The following is a 20,691-nucleotide window of genomic DNA, read 5'->3' as shown; positions in this document are numbered from 1 at the left end:
ATTGCAAAGCAGGATTTGCCTTCATTTATTGGGGTTGGGGGGGTGGGGTCAATCGGTCAGGGGCTTACTTCCCCACACACTTCAGGAGCGCCACAGGGACTCTTCTCCAGCCTGCCAATAGGCTGCAGATATTTGCCCCCAGCCAATGCTGCACTTTGGGGGCAAGGGGCAGGTTTCAGGTGGCAAGACGGGCAGCAAAGGGTTAATGAGGCGTGCCCCAGCACTCACGCGCCTCTGAGAGGAACTGCAGACTCTCTTGCCCATTTTAGCAAAAGGGGACCGTCCATCCCTGATAGGGCTCGAACCGCTGCCCTTGGTTCTTGCGTGTTCTCTCAAGCTAGTCATTTTTAGATTGGTCTTGGTATTGTGCTTTGCTTAGCCACTGTAAGCAATGACAGCTCAATACCAGAGCAGCGTAAAGCTTGATTTCTGCCACTGAAAGTGCATCTCGGTCATTTGCGTGGGACACCACCGGTCAAGCTTCTCAAGCATCCTGCCAGTGGTGGACCCATGGGGCACTGCTCTCAGGATCTCCATAACCTGCTTCTTGCTGACAGCCTCCCATATGGTCTAGCGGTTAGGATTCCTGGTTTTCACCCAGGCGGCCCGGGTTCGACTCCCGGTATGGGAAGACTAGCCTTTTCTACATAGAACTCCCGATTCCGTTTCTGTTGCATTTACATTTTGAGAAAAGCCTGAATTTCCCCACATTGTTTCCCTTGGGGCCCCGGCGGCCCCATGCAGTCTGTCCGTGTTTCAGGCTCCCGATTCCTCAGTATGAGGGCTGGACTTGCAAGAAGAAGGGCCGACTACAAGCGGCTTGGGTATGAGGTGCATACCAATGTCTGCGGCTTTCATACCCGAGATCTCGTCTGCACCCACCTTTGAGGCGTGACGTGTCCCCCGCACCCCCCGTCAAGAGAGCAACGGTGGGACCACATTTGGAAAACAGGCCGCCTTGCATTGAAACCGTTGCTGCAAGACGTTAAAGGCCAGAGGAAAGAAGGGCGCCCTGACAGACCGTCATTTCCGCTGACCTCGAGTGTTAAGCGTTCAGTACCTCGGCCAAGGCTAGGGAGAAGACAGAGACTACGCAATCACAATTGGGGTTAAATTAAAAACAAAACGCGCTTCCCCGAGCCAGGTAGGAGTCGAACCTACAATCTTCTGATCCGTAGTCAGACGCGTTATCCATTGCGCCACTGGCCCTCGTGGGTCTGCGCATACCCCTATCCTTCCACAAAAGGGAGGTACTGTGCTTGCCCCCTCCCCACATTACACAGCTCTTTAGAAAATAATGCTACTCTTCATTTCGGAGCTGACTCTCAAGCCGCTTCATCTTCCAGTCCTATCTAGAAAGGAAGGCCCTGAAAAGTTGGCAGCAATTGCAAAGCAGGATTTGCCTTCATTTATTGGGGTTGGGGGGGTGGGGTCAATCGGTCAGGGGCTTACTTCCCCACACACTTCAGGAGCGCCACAGGGACTCTTCTCAAGCCTGCCAATAGGCTGCAGATATTTGCCCCCAGCCAATGCTGCACTTTGGGGGCAAGGGGCAGGTTTCAGGTGGCAAGACGGGCAGCAAAGGGTTAATGAGGCGTGCCCCAGCACTCACGCGCCTCCGAGAGGAACTGCAGACTCTCTTGCCCATTTTAGCAAAAGGGGACCGTCCATCCCTGATAGGGCTCGAACCGCTGCCCTTGGTTCTTGCGTGTTCTCTCAAGCTAGTCATTTTTAGATTGGTCTTGGTATTGTGCTTTGCTTAGCCACTGTAAGCAATGACAGCTCAATACCAGAGCAGCGTAAAGCTTGATTTCTGCCACTGAAAGTGCATCTCGGTCATTTGCGTGGGACACCACCGGTCAAGCTTCTCAAGCATCCTGCCAGTGGTGGACCCATGGGGCACTGCTCTCAGGATCTCCATAACCTGCTTCTTGCTGACAGCCTCCCATATGGTCTAGCTTAGGATTCCTGGTTTTCACCCAGGCGGCCCGGGTTCGACTCCCGGTATGGGAAGACTAGCCTTTTCTACATAGAACTCCCGATTCGGTTTCTGTTGCATTTACATTTTGAGAAAAGCCTGAATTTCCCCACATTGTTTCCCTTGGGGCCCCGGCGGCCCCATGCAGTCTGTCCGTGTTTCAGGCTCCCGATTCCTCAGTATGAGGGCTGGACTTGCAAGAAGAAGGGCCGACTACAAGCGGCTTGGGTATGAGGTGCATACCAATGTCTGCGGCTTTCATACCCGAGATCTCGTCTGCACCCACCTTTGAGGCGTGACGTGTCCCCCGCACCCCCCGTCAAGAGAGCAACGGTGGGACCACATTTGGAAAACAGGCCGCCTTGCATTGAAACCGTTGCTGCAAGACGTTAAAGGCCAGAGGAAAGAAGGGCGCCCTGACAGACCGTCATTTCCGCTGACCTCGAGTGTTAAGCGTTCAGTACCTCGGCCAAGGCTAGGGAGAAGACAGAGACTACGCAATCACAATTGGGGTTAAATTAAAAACAAAACGCGCTTCCCCGAGCCAGGTAGGAGTCGAACCTACAATCTTCTGATCCGTAGTCAGACGCGTTATCCATTGCGCCACTGGCCCTCGTGGGTCTGCGCATACCCCTATCCTTCCACAAAAGGGAGGTACTGTGCTTGCCCCCTCCCCACATTACACAGCTCTTTAGAAAATAATGCTACTCTTCATTTCGGAGCTGACTCTCAAGCCGCTTCATCTTCCAGTCCTATCTAGAAAGGAAGGCCCTGAAAAGTTGGCAGCAATTGCAAAGCAGGATTTGCCTTCATTTATTGGGGTTGGGGGGGTGGGGTCAATCGGTCAGGGGCTTCCTTCCCCACACACTTCAGGAGCGCCACAGGGACTCTTCTCCAGCCTGCCAATAGGCTGCAGATATTTGCCCCCAGCCAATGCTGCACTTTGGGGGCAAGGGGCAGGTTTCAGGTGGCAAGACGGGCAGCAAAGGGTTAATGAGGCATGCCCCAGCACTCACGCGCCTCCGAGAGGAACTGCAGACTCTCTTGCCCATTTTAGCAAAAGGGGACCGTCCACCCCTGATAGGGCTCGAACCGCTGCCCTTGGTTCTTGCGTGTTCTCTCAAGCTAGTCATTTTTAGATTGGTCTTGGTATTGTGCTTTGCTTAGCCACTGTAAGCAATGACAGCTCAATACCAGAGCAGCGTAAAGCTTGATTTCTGCCACTGAAAGTGCATCTCGGTCATTTGCGTGGGACACCACCGGTCAAGCTTCTCAAGCATCCTGCCAGTGGTGGACCCATGGGGCACTGCTCTCAGGATCTCCATAACCTGCTTCTTGCTGACAGCCTCCCATATGGTCTAGCGGTTAGGATTCCTGGTTTTCACCCAGGCGGCCCGGGTTCGACTCCCGGTATGGGAAGACTAGCCTTTTCTACATAGAACTCCCGATTCCGTTTCTGTTGCATTTACATTTTGAGAAAAGCCTGAATTTCCCCACATTGTTTCCCTTGGGGCCCCGGCGGCCCCATGCAGTCTGTCCGTGTTTCAGGCTCCCGATTCCTCAGTATGAGGGCTGGACTTGCAAGAAGAAGGGCCGACTACAAGCGGCTTGGGTATGAGGTGCATACCAATGTCTGCGGCTTTCATACCCGAGATCTCGTCTGCACCCACCTTTGAGGCGTGACGTGTCCCCCGCACCCCCCGTCAAGAGAGCAACGGTGGGACCACATTTGGAAAACAGGCCGCCTTGCATTGAAACCGTTGCTGCAAGACGTTAAAGGCCAGAGGAAAGAAGGGCGCCCTGACAGACCGTCATTTCCGCTGACCTCGAGTGTTAAGCGTTCAGTACCTCGGCCAAGGCTAGGGAGAAGACAGAGACTACGCAATCACAATTGGGGTTAAATTAAAAACAAAACGCGCTTCCCCGAGCCAGGTAGGAGTCGAACCTACAATCTTCTGATCCGTAGTCAGACGCGTTATCCATTGCGCCACTGGCCCTCGTGGGTCTGCGCATACCCCTATCCTTCCACAAAAGGGAGGTGCTGTGCTTGCCCCCTCCCCACATTACACAGCTCTTTAGAAAATAATGCTACTCTTCATTTCGGAGCTGACTCTCAAGCCGCTTCATCTTCCAGTCCTATCTAGAAAGGAAGGCCCTGAAAAGTTGGCAGCAATTGCAAAGCAGGATTTGCCTTCATTTATTGGGGTTGGGGGGGTGGGGTCAATCGGTCAGGGGCTTACTTCCCCACACACTTCAGGAGCGCCACAGGGACTCTTCTCCAGCCTGCCAATAGGCTGCAGATATTTGCCCCCAGCCAATGCTGCACTTTGGGGGCAAGGGGCAGGTTTCAGGTGGCAAGACGGGCAGCAAAGGGTTAATGAGGCGTGCCCCAGCACTCACGCGCCTCCGAGAGGAACTGCAGACTCTCTTGCCCATTTTAGCAAAAGGGGACCGTCCATCCCTGATAGGGCTCGAACCGCTGCCCTTGGTTCTTGCGTGTTCTCTCAAGCTAGTCATTTTTAGATTGGTCTTGGTATTGTGCTTTGCTTAGCCACTGTAAGCAATGACAGCTCAATACCAGAGCAGCGTAAAGCTTGATTTCTGCCACTGAAAGTGCATCTCGGTCATTTGCGTGGGACACCACCGGTCAAGCTTCTCAAGCATCCTGCCAGTGGTGGACCCATGGGGCACTGCTCTCAGGATCTCCATAACCTGCTTCTTGCTGACAGCCTCCCATATGGTCTAGCGGTTAGGATTCCTGGTTTTCACCCAGGCGGCCCGGGTTCGACTCCCGGTATGGGAAGACTAGCCTTTTCTACATAGAACTCCCGATTCCGTTTCTGTTGCATTTACATTTTGAGAAAAGCCTGAATTTCCCCACATTGTTTCCCTTGGGGCCCCGGCGGCCCCATGCAGTCTGTCCGTGTTTCAGGCTCCCGATTCCTCAGTATGAGGGCTGGACTTGCAAGAAGAAGGGCCGACTACAAGCGGCTTGGGTATGAGGTGCATACCAATGTCTGCGGCTTTCATACCCGAGATCTCGTCTGCACCCACCTTTGAGGCGTGACGTGTCCCCCGCACCCCCCGTCAAGAGAGCAACGGTGGGACCACATTTGGAAAACAGGCCGCCTTGCATTGAAACCGTTGCTGCAAGACGTTAAAGGCCAGAGGAAAGAAGGGCGCCCTGACAGACCGTCATTTCCGCTGACCTCGAGTGTTAAGCGTTCAGTACCTCGGCCAAGGCTAGGGAGAAGACAGAGACTACGCAATCACAATTGGGGTTAAATTAAAAACAAAACGCGCTTCCCCGAGCCAGGTAGGAGTCGAACCTACAATCTTCTGATCCGTAGTCAGACGCGTTATCCATTGCGCCACTGGCCCTCGTGGGTCTGCGCATACCCCTATCCTTCCACAAAAGGGAGGTGCTGTGCTTGCCCCCTCCCCACATTACACAGCTCTTTAGAAAATAATGCTACTCTTCATTTCGGAGCTGACTCTCAAGCCGCTTCATCTTCCAGTCCTATCTAGAAAGGAAGGCCCTGAAAAGTTGGCAGCAATTGCAAAGCAGGATTTGCCTTCATTTATTGGGGTTGGGGGGGTGGGGTCAATCGGTCAGGGGCTTACTTCCCCACACACTTCAGGAGCGCCACAGGGACTCTTCTCCAGCCTGCCAATAGGCTGCAGATATTTGCCCCCAGCCAATGCTGCACTTTGGGGGCAAGGGGCAGGTTTCAGGTGGCAAGACGGGCAGCAAAGGGTTAATGAGGCGTGCCCCAGCACTCACGCGCCTCCGAGAGGAACTGCAGACTCTCTTGCCCATTTTAGCAAAAGGGGACCGTCCATCCCTGATAGGGCTCGAACCGCTGCCCTTGGTTCTTGCGTGTTCTCTCAAGCTAGTCATTTTTAGATTGGTCTTGGTATTGTGCTTTGCTTAGCCACTGTAAGCAATGACAGCTCAATACCAGAGCAGCGTAAAGCTTGATTTCTGCCACTGAAAGTGCATCTCGGTCATTTGCGTGGGACACCACCGGTCAAGCTTCTCAAGCATCCTGCCAGTGGTGGACCCATGGGGCACTGCTCTCAGGATCTCCATAACCTGCTTCTTGCTGACAGCCTCCCATATGGTCTAGCGGTTAGGATTCCTGGTTTTCACCCAGGCGGCCCGGGTTCGACTCCCGGTATGGGAAGACTAGCCTTTTCTACATAGAACTCCCGATTCCGTTTCTGTTGCATTTACATTTTGAGAAAAGCCTGAATTTCCCCACATTGTTTCCCTTGGGGCCCCGGCGGCCCCATGCAGTCTGTCCGTGTTTCAGGCTCCCGATTCCTCAGTATGAGGGCTGGACTTGCAAGAAGAAGGGCCGACTACAAGCGGCTTGGGTATGAGGTGCATACCAATGTCTGCGGCTTTCATACCCGAGATCTCGTCTGCACCCACCTTTGAGGCGTGACGTGTCCCCCGCACCCCCCGTCAAGAGAGCAACGGTGGGACCACATTTGGAAAACAGGCCGCCTTGCATTGAAACCGTTGCTGCAAGACGTTAAAGGCCAGAGGAAAGAAGGGCGCCCTGACAGACCGTCATTTCCGCTGACCTCGAGTGTTAAGCGTTCAGTACCTCGGCCAAGGCTAGGGAGAAGACAGAGACTACGCAATCACAATTGGGGTTAAATTAAAAACAAAACGCGCTTCCCCGAGCCAGGTAGGAGTCGAACCTACAATCTTCTGATCCGTAGTCAGACGCGTTATCCATTGCGCCACTGGCCCTCGTGGGTCTGCGCATACCCCTATCCTTCCACAAAAGGGAGGTGCTGTGCTTGCCCCCTCCCCACATTACACAGCTCTTTAGAAAATAATGCTACTCTTCATTTCGGAGCTGACTCTCAAGCCGCTTCATCTTCCAGTCCTATCTAGAAAGGAAGGCCCTGAAAAGTTGGCAGCAATTGCAAAGCAGGATTTGCCTTCATTTATTGGGGTTGGGGGGGTGGGGTCAATCGGTCAGGGGCTTACTTCCCCACACACTTCAGGAGCGCCACAGGGACTCTTCTCCAGCCTGCCAATAGGCTGCAGATATTTGCCCCCAGCCAATGCTGCACTTTGGGGGCAAGGGGCAGGTTTCAGGTGGCAAGACGGGCAGCAAAGGGTTAATGAGGCGTGCCCCAGCACTCACGCGCCTCCGAGAGGAACTGCAGACTCTCTTGCCCATTTTAGCAAAAGGGGACCGTCCATCCCTGATAGGGCTCGAACCGCTGCCCTTGGTTCTTGCGTGTTCTCTCAAGCTAGTCATTTTTAGATTGGTCTTGGTATTGTGCTTTGCTTAGCCACTGTAAGCAATGACAGCTCAATACCAGAGCAGCGTAAAGCTTGATTTCTGCCACTGAAAGTGCATCTCGGTCATTTGCGTGGGACACCACCGGTCAAGCTTCTCAAGCATCCTGCCAGTGGTGGACCCATGGGGCACTGCTCTCAGGATCTCCATAACCTGCTTCTTGCTGACAGCCTCCCATATGGTCTAGCGGTTAGGATTCCTGGTTTTCACCCAGGCGGCCCGGGTTCGACTCCCGGTATGGGAAGACTAGCCTTTTCTACATAGAACTCCCGATTCCGTTTCTGTTGCATTTACATTTTGAGAAAAGCCTGAATTTCCCCACATTGTTTCCCTTGGGGCCCCGGCGGCCCCATGCAGTCTGTCCGTGTTTCAGGCTCCCGATTCCTCAGTATGAGGGCTGGACTTGCAAGAAGAAGGGCCGACTACAAGCGGCTTGGGTATGAGGTGCATACCAATGTCTGCGGCTTTCATACCCGAGATCTCGTCTGCACCCACCTTTGAGGCGTGACGTGTCCCCCGCACCCCCCGTCAAGAGAGCAACGGTGGGACCACATTTGGAAAACAGGCCGCCTTGCATTGAAACCGTTGCTGCAAGACGTTAAAGGCCAGAGGAAAGAAGGGCGCCCTGACAGACCGTCATTTCCGCTGACCTCGAGTGTTAAGCGTTCAGTACCTCGGCCAAGGCTAGGGAGAAGACAGAGACTACGCAATCACAATTGGGGTTAAATTAAAAACAAAACGCGCTTCCCCGAGCCAGGTAGGAGTCGAACCTACAATCTTCTGATCCGTAGTCAGACGCGTTATCCATTGCGCCACTGGCCCTCGTGGGTCTGCGCATACCCCTATCCTTCCACAAAAGGGAGGTGCTGTGCTTGCCCCCTCCCCACATTACACAGCTCTTTAGAAAATAATGCTACTCTTCATTTCGGAGCTGACTCTCAAGCCGCTTCATCTTCCAGTCCTATCTAGAAAGGAAGGCCCTGAAAAGTTGGCAGCAATTGCAAAGCAGGATTTGCCTTCATTTATTGGGGTTGGGGGGGTGGGGTCAATCGGTCAGGGGCTTACTTCCCCACACACTTCAGGAGCGCCACAGGGACTCTTCTCCAGCCTGCCAATAGGCTGCAGATATTTGCCCCCAGCCAATGCTGCACTTTGGGGGCAAGGGGCAGGTTTCAGGTGGCAAGACGGGCAGCAAAGGGTTAATGAGGCGTGCCCCAGCACTCACGCGCCTCCGAGAGGAACTGCAGACTCTCTTGCCCATTTTAGCAAAAGGGGACCGTCCATCCCTGATAGGGCTCGAACCGCTGCCCTTGGTTCTTGCGTGTTCTCTCAAGCTAGTCATTTTTAGATTGGTCTTGGTATTGTGCTTTGCTTAGCCACTGTAAGCAATGACAGCTCAATACCAGAGCAGCGTAAAGCTTGATTTCTGCCACTGAAAGTGCATCTCGGTCATTTGCGTGGGACACCACCGGTCAAGCTTCTCAAGCATCCTGCCAGTGGTGGACCCATGGGGCACTGCTCTCAGGATCTCCATAACCTGCTTCTTGCTGACAGCCTCCCATATGGTCTAGCGGTTAGGATTCCTGGTTTTCACCCAGGCGGCCCGGGTTCGACTCCCGGTATGGGAAGACTAGCCTTTTCTACATAGAACTCCCGATTCCGTTTCTGTTGCATTTACATTTTGAGAAAAGCCTGAATTTCCCCACATTGTTTCCCTTGGGGCCCCGGCGGCCCCATGCAGTCTGTCCGTGTTTCAGGCTCCCGATTCCTCAGTATGAGGGCTGGACTTGCAAGAAGAAGGGCCGACTACAAGCGGCTTGGGTATGAGGTGCATACCAATGTCTGCGGCTTTCATACCCGAGATCTCGTCTGCACCCACCTTTGAGGCGTGACGTGTCCCCCGCACCCCCCGTCAAGAGAGCAACGGTGGGACCACATTTGGAAAACAGGCCGCCTTGCATTGAAACCGTTGCTGCAAGACGTTAAAGGCCAGAGGAAAGAAGGGCGCCCTGACAGACCGTCATTTCCGCTGACCTCGAGTGTTAAGCGTTCAGTACCTCGGCCAAGGCTAGGGAGAAGACAGAGACTACGCAATCACAATTGGGGTTAAATTAAAAACAAAACGCGCTTCCCCGAGCCAGGTAGGAGTCGAACCTACAATCTTCTGATCCGTAGTCAGACGCGTTATCCATTGCGCCACTGGCCCTCGTGGGTCTGCGCATACCCCTATCCTTCCACAAAAGGGAGGTGCTGTGCTTGCCCCCTCCCCACATTACACAGCTCTTTAGAAAATAATGCTACTCTTCATTTCGGAGCTGACTCTCAAGCCGCTTCATCTTCCAGTCCTATCTAGAAAGGAAGGCCCTGAAAAGTTGGCAGCAATTGCAAAGCAGGATTTGCCTTCATTTATTGGGGTTGGGTCAATCGGTCAGGGGCTTACTTCCCCACACACTTCAGGAGCGCCACAGGGACTCTTCTCCAGCCTGCCAATAGGCTGCAGATATTTGCCCCCAGCCAATGCTGCACTTTGGGGGCAAGGGGCAGGTTTCAGGTGGCAAGACGGGCAGCAAAGGGTTAATGAGGCGTGCCCCAGCACTCACGCGCCTCCGAGAGGAACTGCAGACTCTCTTGCCCATTTTAGCAAAAGGGGACCGTCCATCCCTGATAGGGCTCGAACCGCTGCCCTTGGTTCTTGCGTGTTCTCTCAAGCTAGTCATTTTTAGATTGGTCTTGGTATTGTGCTTTGCTTAGCCACTGTAAGCAATGACAGCTCAATACCAGAGCAGCGTAAAGCTTGATTTCTGCCACTGAAAGTGCATCTCGGTCATTTGCGTGGGACACCACCGGTCAAGCTTCTCAAGCATCCTGCCAGTGGTGGACCCATGGGGCACTGCTCTCAGGATCTCCATAACCTGCTTCTTGCTGACAGCCTCCCATATGGTCTAGCGGTTAGGATTCCTGGTTTTCACCCAGGCGGCCCGGGTTCGACTCCCGGTATGGGAAGACTAGCCTTTTCTACATAGAACTCCCGATTCCGTTTCTGTTGCATTTACATTTTGAGAAAAGCCTGAATTTCCCCACATTGTTTCCCTTGGGGCCCCGGCGGCCCCATGCAGTCTGTCCGTGTTTCAGGCTCCCGATTCCTCAGTATGAGGGCTGGACTTGCAAGAAGAAGGGCCGACTACAAGCGGCTTGGGTATGAGGTGCATACCAATGTCTGCGGCTTTCATACCCGAGATCTCGTCTGCACCCACCTTTGAGGCGTGACGTGTCCCCCGCACCCCCCGTCAAGAGAGCAACGGTGGGACCACATTTGGAAAACAGGCCGCCTTGCATTGAAACCGTTGCTGCAAGACGTTAAAGGCCAGAGGAAAGAAGGGCGCCCTGACAGACCGTCATTTCCGCTGACCTCGAGTGTTAAGCGTTCAGTACCTCGGCCAAGGCTAGGGAGAAGACAGAGACTACGCAATCACAATTGGGGTTAAATTAAAAACAAAACGCGCTTCCCCGAGCCAGGTAGGAGTCGAACCTACAATCTTCTGATCCGTAGTCAGACGCGTTATCCATTGCGCCACTGGCCCTCGTGGGTCTGCGCATACCCCTATCCTTCCACAAAAGGGAGGTGCTGTGCTTGCCCCCTCCCCACATTACACAGCTCTTTAGAAAATAATGCTACTCTTCATTTCGGAGCTGACTCTCAAGCCGCTTCATCTTCCAGTCCTATCTAGAAAGGAAGGCCCTGAAAAGTTGGCAGCAATTGCAAAGCAGGATTTGCCTTCATTTATTGGGGTTGGGGGGGTGGGGTCAATCGGTCAGGGGCTTACTTCCCCACACACTTCAGGAGCGCCACAGGGACTCTTCTCCAGCCTGCCAATAGGCTGCAGATATTTGCCCCCAGCCAATGCTGCACTTTGGGGGCAAGGGGCAGGTTTCAGGTGGCAAGACGGGCAGCAAAGGGTTAATGAGGCGTGCCCCAGCACTCACGCGCCTCCGAGAGGAACTGCAGACTCTCTTGCCCATTTTAGCAAAAGGGGACCGTCCATCCCTGATAGGGCTCGAACCGCTGCCCTTGGTTCTTGCGTGTTCTCTCAAGCTAGTCATTTTTAGATTGGTCTTGGTATTGTGCTTTGCTTAGCCACTGTAAGCAATGACAGCTCAATACCAGAGCAGCGTAAAGCTTGATTTCTGCCACTGAAAGTGCATCTCGGTCATTTGCGTGGGACACCACCGGTCAAGCTTCTCAAGCATCCTGCCAGTGGTGGACCCATGGGGCACTGCTCTCAGGATCTCCATAACCTGCTTCTTGCTGACAGCCTCCCATATGGTCTAGCGGTTAGGATTCCTGGTTTTCACCCAGGCGGCCCGGGTTCGACTCCCGGTATGGGAAGACTAGCCTTTTCTACATAGAACTCCCGATTCCGTTTCTGTTGCATTTACATTTTGAGAAAAGCCTGAATTTCCCCACATTGTTTCCCTTGGGGCCCCGGCGGCCCCATGCAGTCTGTCCGTGTTTCAGGCTCCCGATTCCTCAGTATGAGGGCTGGACTTGCAAGAAGAAGGGCCGACTACAAGCGGCTTGGGTATGAGGTGCATACCAATGTCTGCGGCTTTCATACCCGAGATCTCGTCTGCACCCACCTTTGAGGCGTGACGTGTCCCCCGCACCCCCCGTCAAGAGAGCAACGGTGGGACCACATTTGGAAAACAGGCCGCCTTGCATTGAAACCGTTGCTGCAAGACGTTAAAGGCCAGAGGAAAGAAGGGCGCCCTGACAGACCGTCATTTCCGCTGACCTCGAGTGTTAAGCGTTCAGTACCTCGGCCAAGGCTAGGGAGAAGACAGAGACTACGCAATCACAATTGGGGTTAAATTAAAAACAAAATGCGCTTCCCCGAGCCAGGTAGGAGTCGAACCTACAATCTTCTGATCCGTAGTCAGACGCGTTATCCATTGCGCCACTGGCCCTCGTGGGTCTGCGCATACCCCTATCCTTCCACAAAAGGGAGGTGCTGTGCTTGCCCCCTCCCCACATTACACAGCTCTTTAGAAAATAATGCTACTCTTCATTTCGGAGCTGACTCTCAAGCCGCTTCATCTTCCAGTCCTATCTAGAAAGGAAGGCCCTGGAAAGTTGGCAGCAATTGCAAAGCAGGATTTGCCTTCATTTATTGGGGTTGGGGGGGTGGGGTCAATCGGTCAGGGGCTTACTTCCCCACACACTTCAGGAGCGCCACAGGGACTCTTCTCCAGCCTGCCAATAGGCTGCAGATATTTGCCCCCAGCCAATGCTGCACTTTGGGGGCAAGGGGCAGGTTTCAGGTGGCAAGACGGGCAGCAAAGGGTTAATGAGGCGTGCCCCAGCACTCACGCGCCTCCGAGAGGAACTGCAGACTCTCTTGCCCATTTTAGCAAAAGGGGACCGTCCATCCCTGATAGGGCTCGAACCGCTGCCCTTGGTTCTTGCGTGTTCTCTCAAGCTAGTCATTTTTAGATTGGTCTTGGTATTGTGCTTTGCTTAGCCACTGTAAGCAATGACAGCTCAATACCAGAGCAGCGTAAAGCTTGATTTCTGCCACTGAAAGTGCATCTCGGTCATTTGCGTGGGACACCACCGGTCAAGCTTCTCAAGCATCCTGCCAGTGGTGGACCCATGGGGCACTGCTCTCAGGATCTCCATAACCTGCTTCTTGCTGACAGCCTCCCATATGGTCTAGCGGTTAGGATTCCTGGTTTTCACCCAGGCGGCCCGGGTTCGACTCCCGGTATGGGAAGACTAGCCTTTTCTACATAGAACTCCCGATTCCGTTTCTGTTGCATTTACATTTTGAGAAAAGCCTGAATTTCCCCACATTGTTTCCCTTGGGGCCCCGGCGGCCCCATGCAGTCTGTCCGTGTTTCAGGCTCCCGATTCCTCAGTATGAGGGCTGGACTTGCAAGAAGAAGGGCCGACTACAAGCGGCTTGGGTATGAGGTGCATACCAATGTCTGCGGCTTTCATACCCGAGATCTCGTCTGCACCCACCTTTGAGGCGTGACGTGTCCCCCGCACCCCCCGTCAAGAGAGCAACGGTGGGACCACATTTGGAAAACAGGCCGCCTTGCATTGAAACCGTTGCTGCAAGACGTTAAAGGCCAGAGGAAAGAAGGGCGCCCTGACAGACCGTCATTTCCGCTGACCTCGAGTGTTAAGCGTTCAGTACCTCGGCCAAGGCTAGGGAGAAGACAGAGACTACGCAATCACAATTGGGGTTAAATTAAAAACAAAACGCGCTTCCCCGAGCCAGGTAGGAGTCGAACCTACAATCTTCTGATCCGTAGTCAGACGCGTTATCCATTGCGCCACTGGCCCTCGTGGGTCTGCGCATACCCCTATCCTTCCACAAAAGGGAGGTGCTGTGCTTGCCCCCTCCCCACATTACACAGCTCTTTAGAAAATAATGCTACTCTTCATTTCGGAGCTGACTCTCAAGCCGCTTCATCTTCCAGTCCTATCTAGAAAGGAAGGCCCTGAAAAGTTGGCAGCAATTGCAAAGCAGGATTTGCCTTCATTTATTGGGGTTGGGGGGGTGGGGTCAATCGGTCAGGGGCTTACTTCCCCACACACTTCAGGAGCGCCACAGGGACTCTTCTCCAGCCTGCCAATAGGCTGCAGATATTTGCCCCCAGCCAATGCTGCACTTTGGGGGCAAGGGGCAGGTTTCAGGTGGCAAGACGGGCAGCAAAGGGTTAATGAGGCGTGCCCCAGCACTCACGCGCCTCCGAGAGGAACTGCAGACTCTCTTGCCCATTTTAGCAAAAGGGGACCGTCCATCCCTGATAGGGCTCGAACCGCTGCCCTTGGTTCTTGCGTGTTCTCTCAAGCTAGTCATTTTTAGATTGGTCTTGGTATTGTGCTTTGCTTAGCCACTGTAAGCAATGACAGCTCAATACCAGAGCAGCGTAAAGCTTGATTTCTGCCACTGAAAGTGCATCTCGGTCATTTGCGTGGGACACCACCGGTCAAGCTTCTCAAGCATCCTGCCAGTGGTGGACCCATGGGGCACTGCTCTCAGGATCTCCATAACCTGCTTCTTGCTGACAGCCTCCCATATGGTCTAGCGGTTAGGATTCCTGGTTTTCACCCAGGCGGCCCGGGTTCGACTCCCGGTATGGGAAGACTAGCCTTTTCTACATAGAACTCCCGATTCCGTTTCTGTTGCATTTACATTTTGAGAAAAGCCTGAATTTCCCCACATTGTTTCCCTTGGGGCCCCGGCGGCCCCATGCAGTCTGTCCGTGTTTCAGGCTCCCGATTCCTCAGTATGAGGGCTGGACTTGCAAGAAGAAGGGCCGACTACAAGCGGCTTGGGTATGAGGTGCATACCAATGTCTGCGGCTTTCATACCCGAGATCTCGTCTGCACCCACCTTTGAGGCGTGACGTGTCCCCCGCACCCCCCGTCAAGAGAGCAACGGTGGGACCACATTTGGAAAACAGGCCGCCTTGCATTGAAACCGTTGCTGCAAGACGTTAAAGGCCAGAGGAAAGAAGGGCGCCCTGACAGACCGTCATTTCCGCTGACCTCGAGTGTTAAGCGTTCAGTACCTCGGCCAAGGCTAGGGAGAAGACAGAGACTACGCAATCACAATTGGGGTTAAATTAAAAACAAAACGCGCTTCCCCGAGCCAGGTAGGAGTCGAACCTACAATCTTCTGATCCGTAGTCAGACGCGTTATCCATTGCGCCACTGGCCCTCGTGGGTCTGCGCATACCCCTATCCTTCCACAAAAGGGAGGTGCTGTGCTTGCCCCCTCCCCACATTACACAGCTCTTTAGAAAATAATGCTACTCTTCATTTCGGAGCTGACTCTCAAGCCGCTTCATCTTCCAGTCCTATCTAGAAAGGAAGGCCCTGAAAAGTTGGCAGCAATTGCAAAGCAGGATTTGCCTTCATTTATTGGGGTTGGGGGGGTGGGGTCAATCGGTCAGGGGCTTACTTCCCCACACACTTCAGGAGCGCCACAGGGACTCTTCTCCAGCCTGCCAATAGGCTGCAGATATTTGCCCCCAGCCAATGCTGCACTTTGGGGGCAAGGGGCAGGTTTCAGGTGGCAAGACGGGCAGCAAAGGGTTAATGAGGCGTGCCCCAGCACTCACGCGCCTCCGAGAGGAACTGCAGACTCTCTTGCCCATTTTAGCAAAAGGGGACCGTCCATCCCTGATAGGGCTCGAACCGCTGCCCTTGGTTCTTGCGTGTTCTCTCAAGCTAGTCATTTTTAGATTGGTCTTGGTATTGTGCTTTGCTTAGCCACTGTAAGCAATGACAGCTCAATACCAGAGCAGCGTAAAGCTTGATTTCTGCCACTGAAAGTGCATCTCGGTCATTTGCGTGGGACACCACCGGTCAAGCTTCTCAAGCATCCTGCCAGTGGTGGACCCATGGGGCACTGCTCTCAGGATTTCCATAACCTGCTTCTTGCTGACAGCCTCCCATATGGTCTAGCGGTTAGGATTCCTGGTTTTCACCCAGGCGGCCCGGGTTCGACTCCCGGTATGGGAAGACTAGCCTTTTCTACATAGAACTCCCGATTCCGTTTCTGTTGCATTTACATTTTGAGAAAAGCCTGAATTTCCCCACATTGTTTCCCTTGGGGCCCCGGCGGCCCCATGCAGTCTGTCCGTGTTTCAGGCTCCCGATTCCTCAGTATGAGGGCTGGACTTGCAAGAAGAAGGGCCGACTACAAGCGGCTTGGGTATGAGGTGCATACCAATGTCTGCGGCTTTCATACCCGAGATCTCGTCTGCACCCACCTTTGAGGCGTGACGTGTCCCCCGCACCCCCCGTCAAGAGAGCAACGGTGGGACCACATTTGGAAAACAGGCCGCCTTGCATTGAAACCGTTGCTGCAAGACGTTAAAGGCCAGAGGAAAGAAGGGCGCCCTGACAGACCGTCATTTCCGCTGACCTCGAGTGTTAAGCGTTCAGTACCTCGGCCAAGGCTAGGGAGAAGACAGAGACTACGCAATCACAATTGGGGTTAAATTAAAAACAAAACGCGCTTCCCCGAGCCAGGTAGGAGTCGAACCTACAATCTTCTGATCCGTAGTCAGACGCGTTATCCATTGCGCCACTGGCCCTCGTGGGTCTGCGCATACCCCTATCCTTCCACAAAAGGGAGGTACTGTGCTTGCCCCCTCCCCACATTACACAGCTCTTTAGAAAATAATGCTACTCTTCATTTCGGAGCTGACTCTCAAGCCGCTTCATCTTCCAGTCCTATCTAGAAAGGAAGGCCCTGAAAAGTTGGCAGCAATTGCAAAGCAGGATTTGCCTTCATTTATTGGGGTTGGGGGGGTGGGGTCAATCGGTCAGGGGCTTACTTCCCCACACACTTCAGGAGCGCCACAGGGACTCTTCTCAAGCCTGCCAATAGGCTGCAGATATTTGCCCCCAGCCAATGCTGCACTTTGGGGGCAAGGGGCAGGTTTCAGGTGGCAAGACGGGCAGCAAAGGGTTAATGAGGCGTGCCCCAGCACTCACGCGCCTCCGAGAGGAACTGCAGACTCTCTTGCCCATTTTAGCAAAAGGGGACCGTCCATCCCTGATAGGGCTCGAACCGCTGCCCTTGGTTCTTGCGTGTTCTCTCAAGCTAGTCATTTTTAGATTGGTCTTGGTATTGTGCTTTGCTTAGCCACTGTAAGCAATGACAGCTCAATACCAGAGCAGCGTAAAGCTTGATTTCTGCCACTGAAAGTGCATCTCGGTCATTTGCGTGGGACACCACCGGTCAAGCTTCTCAAGCATCCTGCCAGTGGTGGACCCATGGGGCACTGCTCTCAGGATCTCCATAACCTGCTTCTTGCTGACAGCCTCCCATATGGTCTAGCGGTTAGGATTCCTGGTTTTCACCCAGGCGGCCCGGGTTCGACTCCCGGTATGGGAAGACTAGCCTTTTCTACATAGAACTCCCGATTCGGTTTCTGTTGCATTTACATTTTGAGAAAAGCCTGAATTTCCCCACATTGTTTCCCTTGGGGCCCCGGCGGCCCCATGCAGTCTGTCCGTGTTTCAGGCTCCCGATTCCTCAGTATGAGGGCTGGACTTGCAAGAAGAAGGGCCGACTACAAGCGGCTTGGGTATGAGGTGCATACCAATGTCTGCGGCTTTCATACCCGAGATCTCGTCTGCACCCACCTTTGAGGCGTGACGTGTCCCCCGCACCCCCCGTCAAGAGAGCAACGGTGGGACCACATTTGGAAAACAGGCCGCCTTGCATTGAAACCGTTGCTGCAAGACGTTAAAGGCCAGAGGAAAGAAGGGCGCCCTGACAGACCGTCATTTCCGCTGACCTCGAGTGTTAAGCGTTCAGTACCTCGGCCAAGGCTAGGGAGAAGACAGAGACTACGCAATCACAATTGGGGTTAAATTAAAAACAAAACGCGCTTCCCCGAGCCAGGTAGGAGTCGAACCTACAATCTTCTGATCCGTAGTCAGACGCGTTATCCATTGCGCCACTGGCCCTCGTGGGTCTGCGCATACCCCTATCCTTCCACAAAAGGGAGGTACTGTGCTTGCCCCCTCCCCACATTACACAGCTCTTTAGAAAATAATGCTACTCTTCATTTCGGAGCTGACTCTCAAGCCGCTTCATCTTCCAGTCCTATCTAGAAAGGAAGGCCCTGAAAAGTTGGCAGCAATTGCAAAGCAGGATTTGCCTTCATTTATTGGGGTTGGGGGGGTGGGGTCAATCGGTCAGGGGCTTCCTTCCCCACACACTTCAGGAGCGCCACAGGGACTCTTCTCCAGCCTGCCAATAGGCTGCAGATATTTGCCCCCAGCCAATGCTGCACTTTGGGGGCAAGGGGCAGGTTTCAGGTGGCAAGACGGGCAGCAAAGGGTTAATGAGGCATGCCCCAGCACTCACGCGCCTCCGAGAGGAACTGCAGACTCTCTTGCCCATTTTAGCAAAAGGGGACCGTCCACCCCTGATAGGGCTCGAACCGCTGCCCTTGGTTCTTGCGTGTTCTCTCAAGCTAGTCATTTTTAGATTGGTCTTGGTATTGTGCTTTGCTTAGCCACTGTAAGCAATGACAGCTCAATACCAGAGCAGCGTAAAGCTTGATTTCTGCCACTGAAAGTGCATCTCGGTCATTTGCGTGGGACACCACCGGTCAAGCTTCTCAAGCATCCTGCCAGTGGTGGACCCATGGGGCACTGCTCTCAGGATCTCCATAACCTGCTTCTTGCTGACAGCCTCCCATATGGTCTAGCGGTTAGGATTCCTGGTTTTCACCCAGGCGGCCCGGGTTCGACTCCCGGTATGGGAAGACTAGCCTTTTCTACATAGAACTCCCGATTCCGTTTCTGTTGCATTTACATTTTGAGAAAAGCCTGAATTTCCCCACATTGTTTCCCTTGGGGCCCCGGCGGCCCCATGCAGTCTGTCCGTGTTTCAGGCTCCCGATTCCTCAGTATGAGGGCTGGACTTGCAAGAAGAAGGGCCGACTACAAGCGGCTTGGGTATGAGGTGCATACCAATGTCTGCGGCTTTCATACCCGAGATCTCGTCTGCACCCACCTTTGAGGCGTGACGTGTCCCCCGCACCCCCCGTCAAGAGAGCAACGGTGGGACCACATTTGGAAAACAGGCCGCCTTGCATTGAAACCGTTGCTGCAAGACGTTAAAGGCCAGAGGAAAGAAGGGCGCCCTGACAGACCGTCATTTCCGCTGACCTCGAGTGTTAAGCGTTCAGTACCTCGGCCAAGGCTAGGGAGAAGACAGAGACTACGCAATCACAATTGGGGTTAAATTAAAAACAAAACGCGCTTCCCCGAGCCAGGTAGGAGTCGAACCTACAATCTTCTGATCCGTAGTCAGACGCGTTATCCATTGCGCCACTGGCCCTCGTGGGTCTGCGCATACCCCTATCCTTCCACAAAAGGGAGGTGCTGTGCTTGCCCCCTCCCCACATTACACAGCTCTTTAGAAAATAATGCTACTCTTCATTTCGGAGCTGACTCTCAAGCCGCTTCATCTTCCAGTCCTATCTAGAAAGGAAGGCCCTGAAAAGTTGGCAGCAATTGCAAAGCAGGATTTGCCTTCATTTATTGGGGTTGGGGGGGTGGGGTCAATCGGTCAGGGGCTTACTTCCCCACACACTTCAGGAGCGCCACAGGGACTCTTCTCCAGCCTGCCAATAGGCTGCAGATATTTGCCCCCAGCCAATGCTGCACTTTGGGGGCAAGGGGCAGGTTTCAGGTGGCAAGACGGGCAGCAAAGGGTTAATGAGGCATGCCCCAGCACTCACGCGCCTCCGAGAGGAACTGCAGACTCTCTTGCCCATTTTAGCAAAAGGGGACCGTCCACCCCTGATAGGGCTCGAACCGCTGCCCTTGGTTCTTGCGTGTTCTCTCAAGCTAGTCATTTTTAGATTGGTCTTGGTATTGTGCTTTGCTTAGCCACTGTAAGCAATGACAGCTCAATACCAGAGCAGCGTAAAGCTTGATTTCTGCCACTGAAAGTGCATCTCGGTCATTTGCGTGGGACACCACCGGTCAAGCTTCTCAAGCATCCTGCCAGTGGTGGACCCATGGGGCACTGCTCTCAGGATCTCCATAACCTGCTTCTTGCTGACAGCCTCCCATATGGTCTAGCGGTTAGGATTCCTGGTTTTCACCCAGGCGGCCCGGGTTCGACTCCCGGTATGGGAAGACTAGCCTTTTCTACATAGAACTCCCGATTCCGTTTCTGTTGCATTTACATTTTGAGAAAAGCCTGAATTTCCCCACATTGTTTCCCTTGGGGCCCCGGCGGCCCCATGCAGTCTGTCCGTGTTTCAGGCTCCCGATTCCTCAGTATGAGGGCTGGACTTGCAAGAAGAAGGGCCGACTACAAGCGGCTTGGGTATGAGGTGCATACCAATGTCTGCGGCTTTCATACCCGAGATCTCGTCTGCACCCACCTTTGAGGCGTGACGTGTCCCCCGCACCCCCCGTCAAGAGAGCAACGGTGGGACCACATTTGGAAAACAGGCCGCCTTGCATTGAAACCGTTGCTGCAAGACGTTAAAGGCCAGAGGAAAGAAGGGCGCCCTGACAGACCGTCATTTCCGCTGACCTCGAGTGTTAAGCGTTCAGTACCTCGGCCAAGGCTAGGGAGAAGACAGAGACTACGCAATCACAATTGGGGTTAAATTAAAAACAAAACGCGCTTCCCCGAGCCAGGTAGGAGTCGAACCTACAATCTTCTGATCCGTAGTCAGACGCGTTATCCATTGCGCCACTGGCCCTCGTGGGTCTGCGCATACCCCTATCCTTCCACAAAAGGGAGGTGCTGTGCTTGCCCCCTCCCCACATTACACAGCTCTTTAGAAAATAATGCTACTCTTCATTTCGGAGCTGACTCT

General features: G+C 53.7%; 30 non-coding genes across 30 annotated transcripts; 15 read left to right on the top strand and 15 right to left on the bottom strand.

The window, feature by feature from the left end:
* The first annotated feature begins 559 nt into the window (after nucleotides 1-559).
* Nucleotides 560-631, top strand: TRNAE-UUC (transfer RNA glutamic acid (anticodon UUC)). The gene has a single exon. It is a non-coding gene; the product is annotated as a tRNA-Glu (tRNA).
* A 505-nt stretch (nucleotides 632-1,136) lies between these two features.
* TRNAR-ACG (transfer RNA arginine (anticodon ACG)) lies at nucleotides 1,137-1,209 on the bottom strand. Its single transcript has one exon. It is a non-coding gene; the product is annotated as a tRNA-Arg (tRNA).
* Nucleotides 1,210-1,943: 734 nt separating this feature from the next.
* TRNAE-UUC (transfer RNA glutamic acid (anticodon UUC)) lies at nucleotides 1,944-2,013 on the top strand. Its single transcript has one exon. It is a non-coding gene; the product is annotated as a tRNA-Glu (tRNA).
* A 505-nt stretch (nucleotides 2,014-2,518) lies between these two features.
* Nucleotides 2,519-2,591, bottom strand: TRNAR-ACG (transfer RNA arginine (anticodon ACG)). Its single transcript has one exon. It is a non-coding gene; the product is annotated as a tRNA-Arg (tRNA).
* A 734-nt stretch (nucleotides 2,592-3,325) lies between these two features.
* TRNAE-UUC (transfer RNA glutamic acid (anticodon UUC)) lies at nucleotides 3,326-3,397 on the top strand. The gene has a single exon. It is a non-coding gene; the product is annotated as a tRNA-Glu (tRNA).
* A 505-nt stretch (nucleotides 3,398-3,902) lies between these two features.
* Nucleotides 3,903-3,975, bottom strand: TRNAR-ACG (transfer RNA arginine (anticodon ACG)). Its single transcript has one exon. It is a non-coding gene; the product is annotated as a tRNA-Arg (tRNA).
* Nucleotides 3,976-4,709: 734 nt separating this feature from the next.
* On the top strand, nucleotides 4,710-4,781 carry TRNAE-UUC (transfer RNA glutamic acid (anticodon UUC)). The gene has a single exon. It is a non-coding gene; the product is annotated as a tRNA-Glu (tRNA).
* A 505-nt stretch (nucleotides 4,782-5,286) lies between these two features.
* Nucleotides 5,287-5,359, bottom strand: TRNAR-ACG (transfer RNA arginine (anticodon ACG)). The gene has a single exon. It is a non-coding gene; the product is annotated as a tRNA-Arg (tRNA).
* Nucleotides 5,360-6,093: 734 nt separating this feature from the next.
* On the top strand, nucleotides 6,094-6,165 carry TRNAE-UUC (transfer RNA glutamic acid (anticodon UUC)). Its single transcript has one exon. It is a non-coding gene; the product is annotated as a tRNA-Glu (tRNA).
* A 505-nt stretch (nucleotides 6,166-6,670) lies between these two features.
* On the bottom strand, nucleotides 6,671-6,743 carry TRNAR-ACG (transfer RNA arginine (anticodon ACG)). The gene has a single exon. It is a non-coding gene; the product is annotated as a tRNA-Arg (tRNA).
* Nucleotides 6,744-7,477: 734 nt separating this feature from the next.
* TRNAE-UUC (transfer RNA glutamic acid (anticodon UUC)) lies at nucleotides 7,478-7,549 on the top strand. The gene has a single exon. It is a non-coding gene; the product is annotated as a tRNA-Glu (tRNA).
* Nucleotides 7,550-8,054: 505 nt separating this feature from the next.
* Nucleotides 8,055-8,127, bottom strand: TRNAR-ACG (transfer RNA arginine (anticodon ACG)). Its single transcript has one exon. It is a non-coding gene; the product is annotated as a tRNA-Arg (tRNA).
* A 734-nt stretch (nucleotides 8,128-8,861) lies between these two features.
* On the top strand, nucleotides 8,862-8,933 carry TRNAE-UUC (transfer RNA glutamic acid (anticodon UUC)). Its single transcript has one exon. It is a non-coding gene; the product is annotated as a tRNA-Glu (tRNA).
* A 505-nt stretch (nucleotides 8,934-9,438) lies between these two features.
* On the bottom strand, nucleotides 9,439-9,511 carry TRNAR-ACG (transfer RNA arginine (anticodon ACG)). Its single transcript has one exon. It is a non-coding gene; the product is annotated as a tRNA-Arg (tRNA).
* A 725-nt stretch (nucleotides 9,512-10,236) lies between these two features.
* Nucleotides 10,237-10,308, top strand: TRNAE-UUC (transfer RNA glutamic acid (anticodon UUC)). The gene has a single exon. It is a non-coding gene; the product is annotated as a tRNA-Glu (tRNA).
* Nucleotides 10,309-10,813: 505 nt separating this feature from the next.
* Nucleotides 10,814-10,886, bottom strand: TRNAR-ACG (transfer RNA arginine (anticodon ACG)). Its single transcript has one exon. It is a non-coding gene; the product is annotated as a tRNA-Arg (tRNA).
* A 734-nt stretch (nucleotides 10,887-11,620) lies between these two features.
* Nucleotides 11,621-11,692, top strand: TRNAE-UUC (transfer RNA glutamic acid (anticodon UUC)). The gene has a single exon. It is a non-coding gene; the product is annotated as a tRNA-Glu (tRNA).
* Nucleotides 11,693-12,197: 505 nt separating this feature from the next.
* Nucleotides 12,198-12,270, bottom strand: TRNAR-ACG (transfer RNA arginine (anticodon ACG)). Its single transcript has one exon. It is a non-coding gene; the product is annotated as a tRNA-Arg (tRNA).
* Nucleotides 12,271-13,004: 734 nt separating this feature from the next.
* On the top strand, nucleotides 13,005-13,076 carry TRNAE-UUC (transfer RNA glutamic acid (anticodon UUC)). Its single transcript has one exon. It is a non-coding gene; the product is annotated as a tRNA-Glu (tRNA).
* A 505-nt stretch (nucleotides 13,077-13,581) lies between these two features.
* Nucleotides 13,582-13,654, bottom strand: TRNAR-ACG (transfer RNA arginine (anticodon ACG)). The gene has a single exon. It is a non-coding gene; the product is annotated as a tRNA-Arg (tRNA).
* Nucleotides 13,655-14,388: 734 nt separating this feature from the next.
* TRNAE-UUC (transfer RNA glutamic acid (anticodon UUC)) lies at nucleotides 14,389-14,460 on the top strand. The gene has a single exon. It is a non-coding gene; the product is annotated as a tRNA-Glu (tRNA).
* A 505-nt stretch (nucleotides 14,461-14,965) lies between these two features.
* TRNAR-ACG (transfer RNA arginine (anticodon ACG)) lies at nucleotides 14,966-15,038 on the bottom strand. Its single transcript has one exon. It is a non-coding gene; the product is annotated as a tRNA-Arg (tRNA).
* Nucleotides 15,039-15,772: 734 nt separating this feature from the next.
* On the top strand, nucleotides 15,773-15,844 carry TRNAE-UUC (transfer RNA glutamic acid (anticodon UUC)). The gene has a single exon. It is a non-coding gene; the product is annotated as a tRNA-Glu (tRNA).
* A 505-nt stretch (nucleotides 15,845-16,349) lies between these two features.
* Nucleotides 16,350-16,422, bottom strand: TRNAR-ACG (transfer RNA arginine (anticodon ACG)). The gene has a single exon. It is a non-coding gene; the product is annotated as a tRNA-Arg (tRNA).
* Nucleotides 16,423-17,156: 734 nt separating this feature from the next.
* TRNAE-UUC (transfer RNA glutamic acid (anticodon UUC)) lies at nucleotides 17,157-17,228 on the top strand. The gene has a single exon. It is a non-coding gene; the product is annotated as a tRNA-Glu (tRNA).
* Nucleotides 17,229-17,733: 505 nt separating this feature from the next.
* TRNAR-ACG (transfer RNA arginine (anticodon ACG)) lies at nucleotides 17,734-17,806 on the bottom strand. Its single transcript has one exon. It is a non-coding gene; the product is annotated as a tRNA-Arg (tRNA).
* A 734-nt stretch (nucleotides 17,807-18,540) lies between these two features.
* Nucleotides 18,541-18,612, top strand: TRNAE-UUC (transfer RNA glutamic acid (anticodon UUC)). The gene has a single exon. It is a non-coding gene; the product is annotated as a tRNA-Glu (tRNA).
* A 505-nt stretch (nucleotides 18,613-19,117) lies between these two features.
* On the bottom strand, nucleotides 19,118-19,190 carry TRNAR-ACG (transfer RNA arginine (anticodon ACG)). The gene has a single exon. It is a non-coding gene; the product is annotated as a tRNA-Arg (tRNA).
* A 734-nt stretch (nucleotides 19,191-19,924) lies between these two features.
* Nucleotides 19,925-19,996, top strand: TRNAE-UUC (transfer RNA glutamic acid (anticodon UUC)). The gene has a single exon. It is a non-coding gene; the product is annotated as a tRNA-Glu (tRNA).
* A 505-nt stretch (nucleotides 19,997-20,501) lies between these two features.
* Nucleotides 20,502-20,574, bottom strand: TRNAR-ACG (transfer RNA arginine (anticodon ACG)). The gene has a single exon. It is a non-coding gene; the product is annotated as a tRNA-Arg (tRNA).
* Nucleotides 20,575-20,691: the final 117 nt, after the last annotated feature.

Source organism: Ambystoma mexicanum, chromosome 4p, assembly GCF_040938575.1.
Source record: "Ambystoma mexicanum isolate Mex_15411 chromosome 4p, UKY_AmexF1_1, whole genome shotgun sequence".
In the NCBI taxonomy this organism is placed as follows: Eukaryota; Metazoa; Chordata; class Amphibia; order Caudata; family Ambystomatidae; genus Ambystoma; species Ambystoma mexicanum.
Note: the sequence above shows the minus strand (reverse complement) of the source record. Positions and strands in the feature narration are given on the sequence as shown.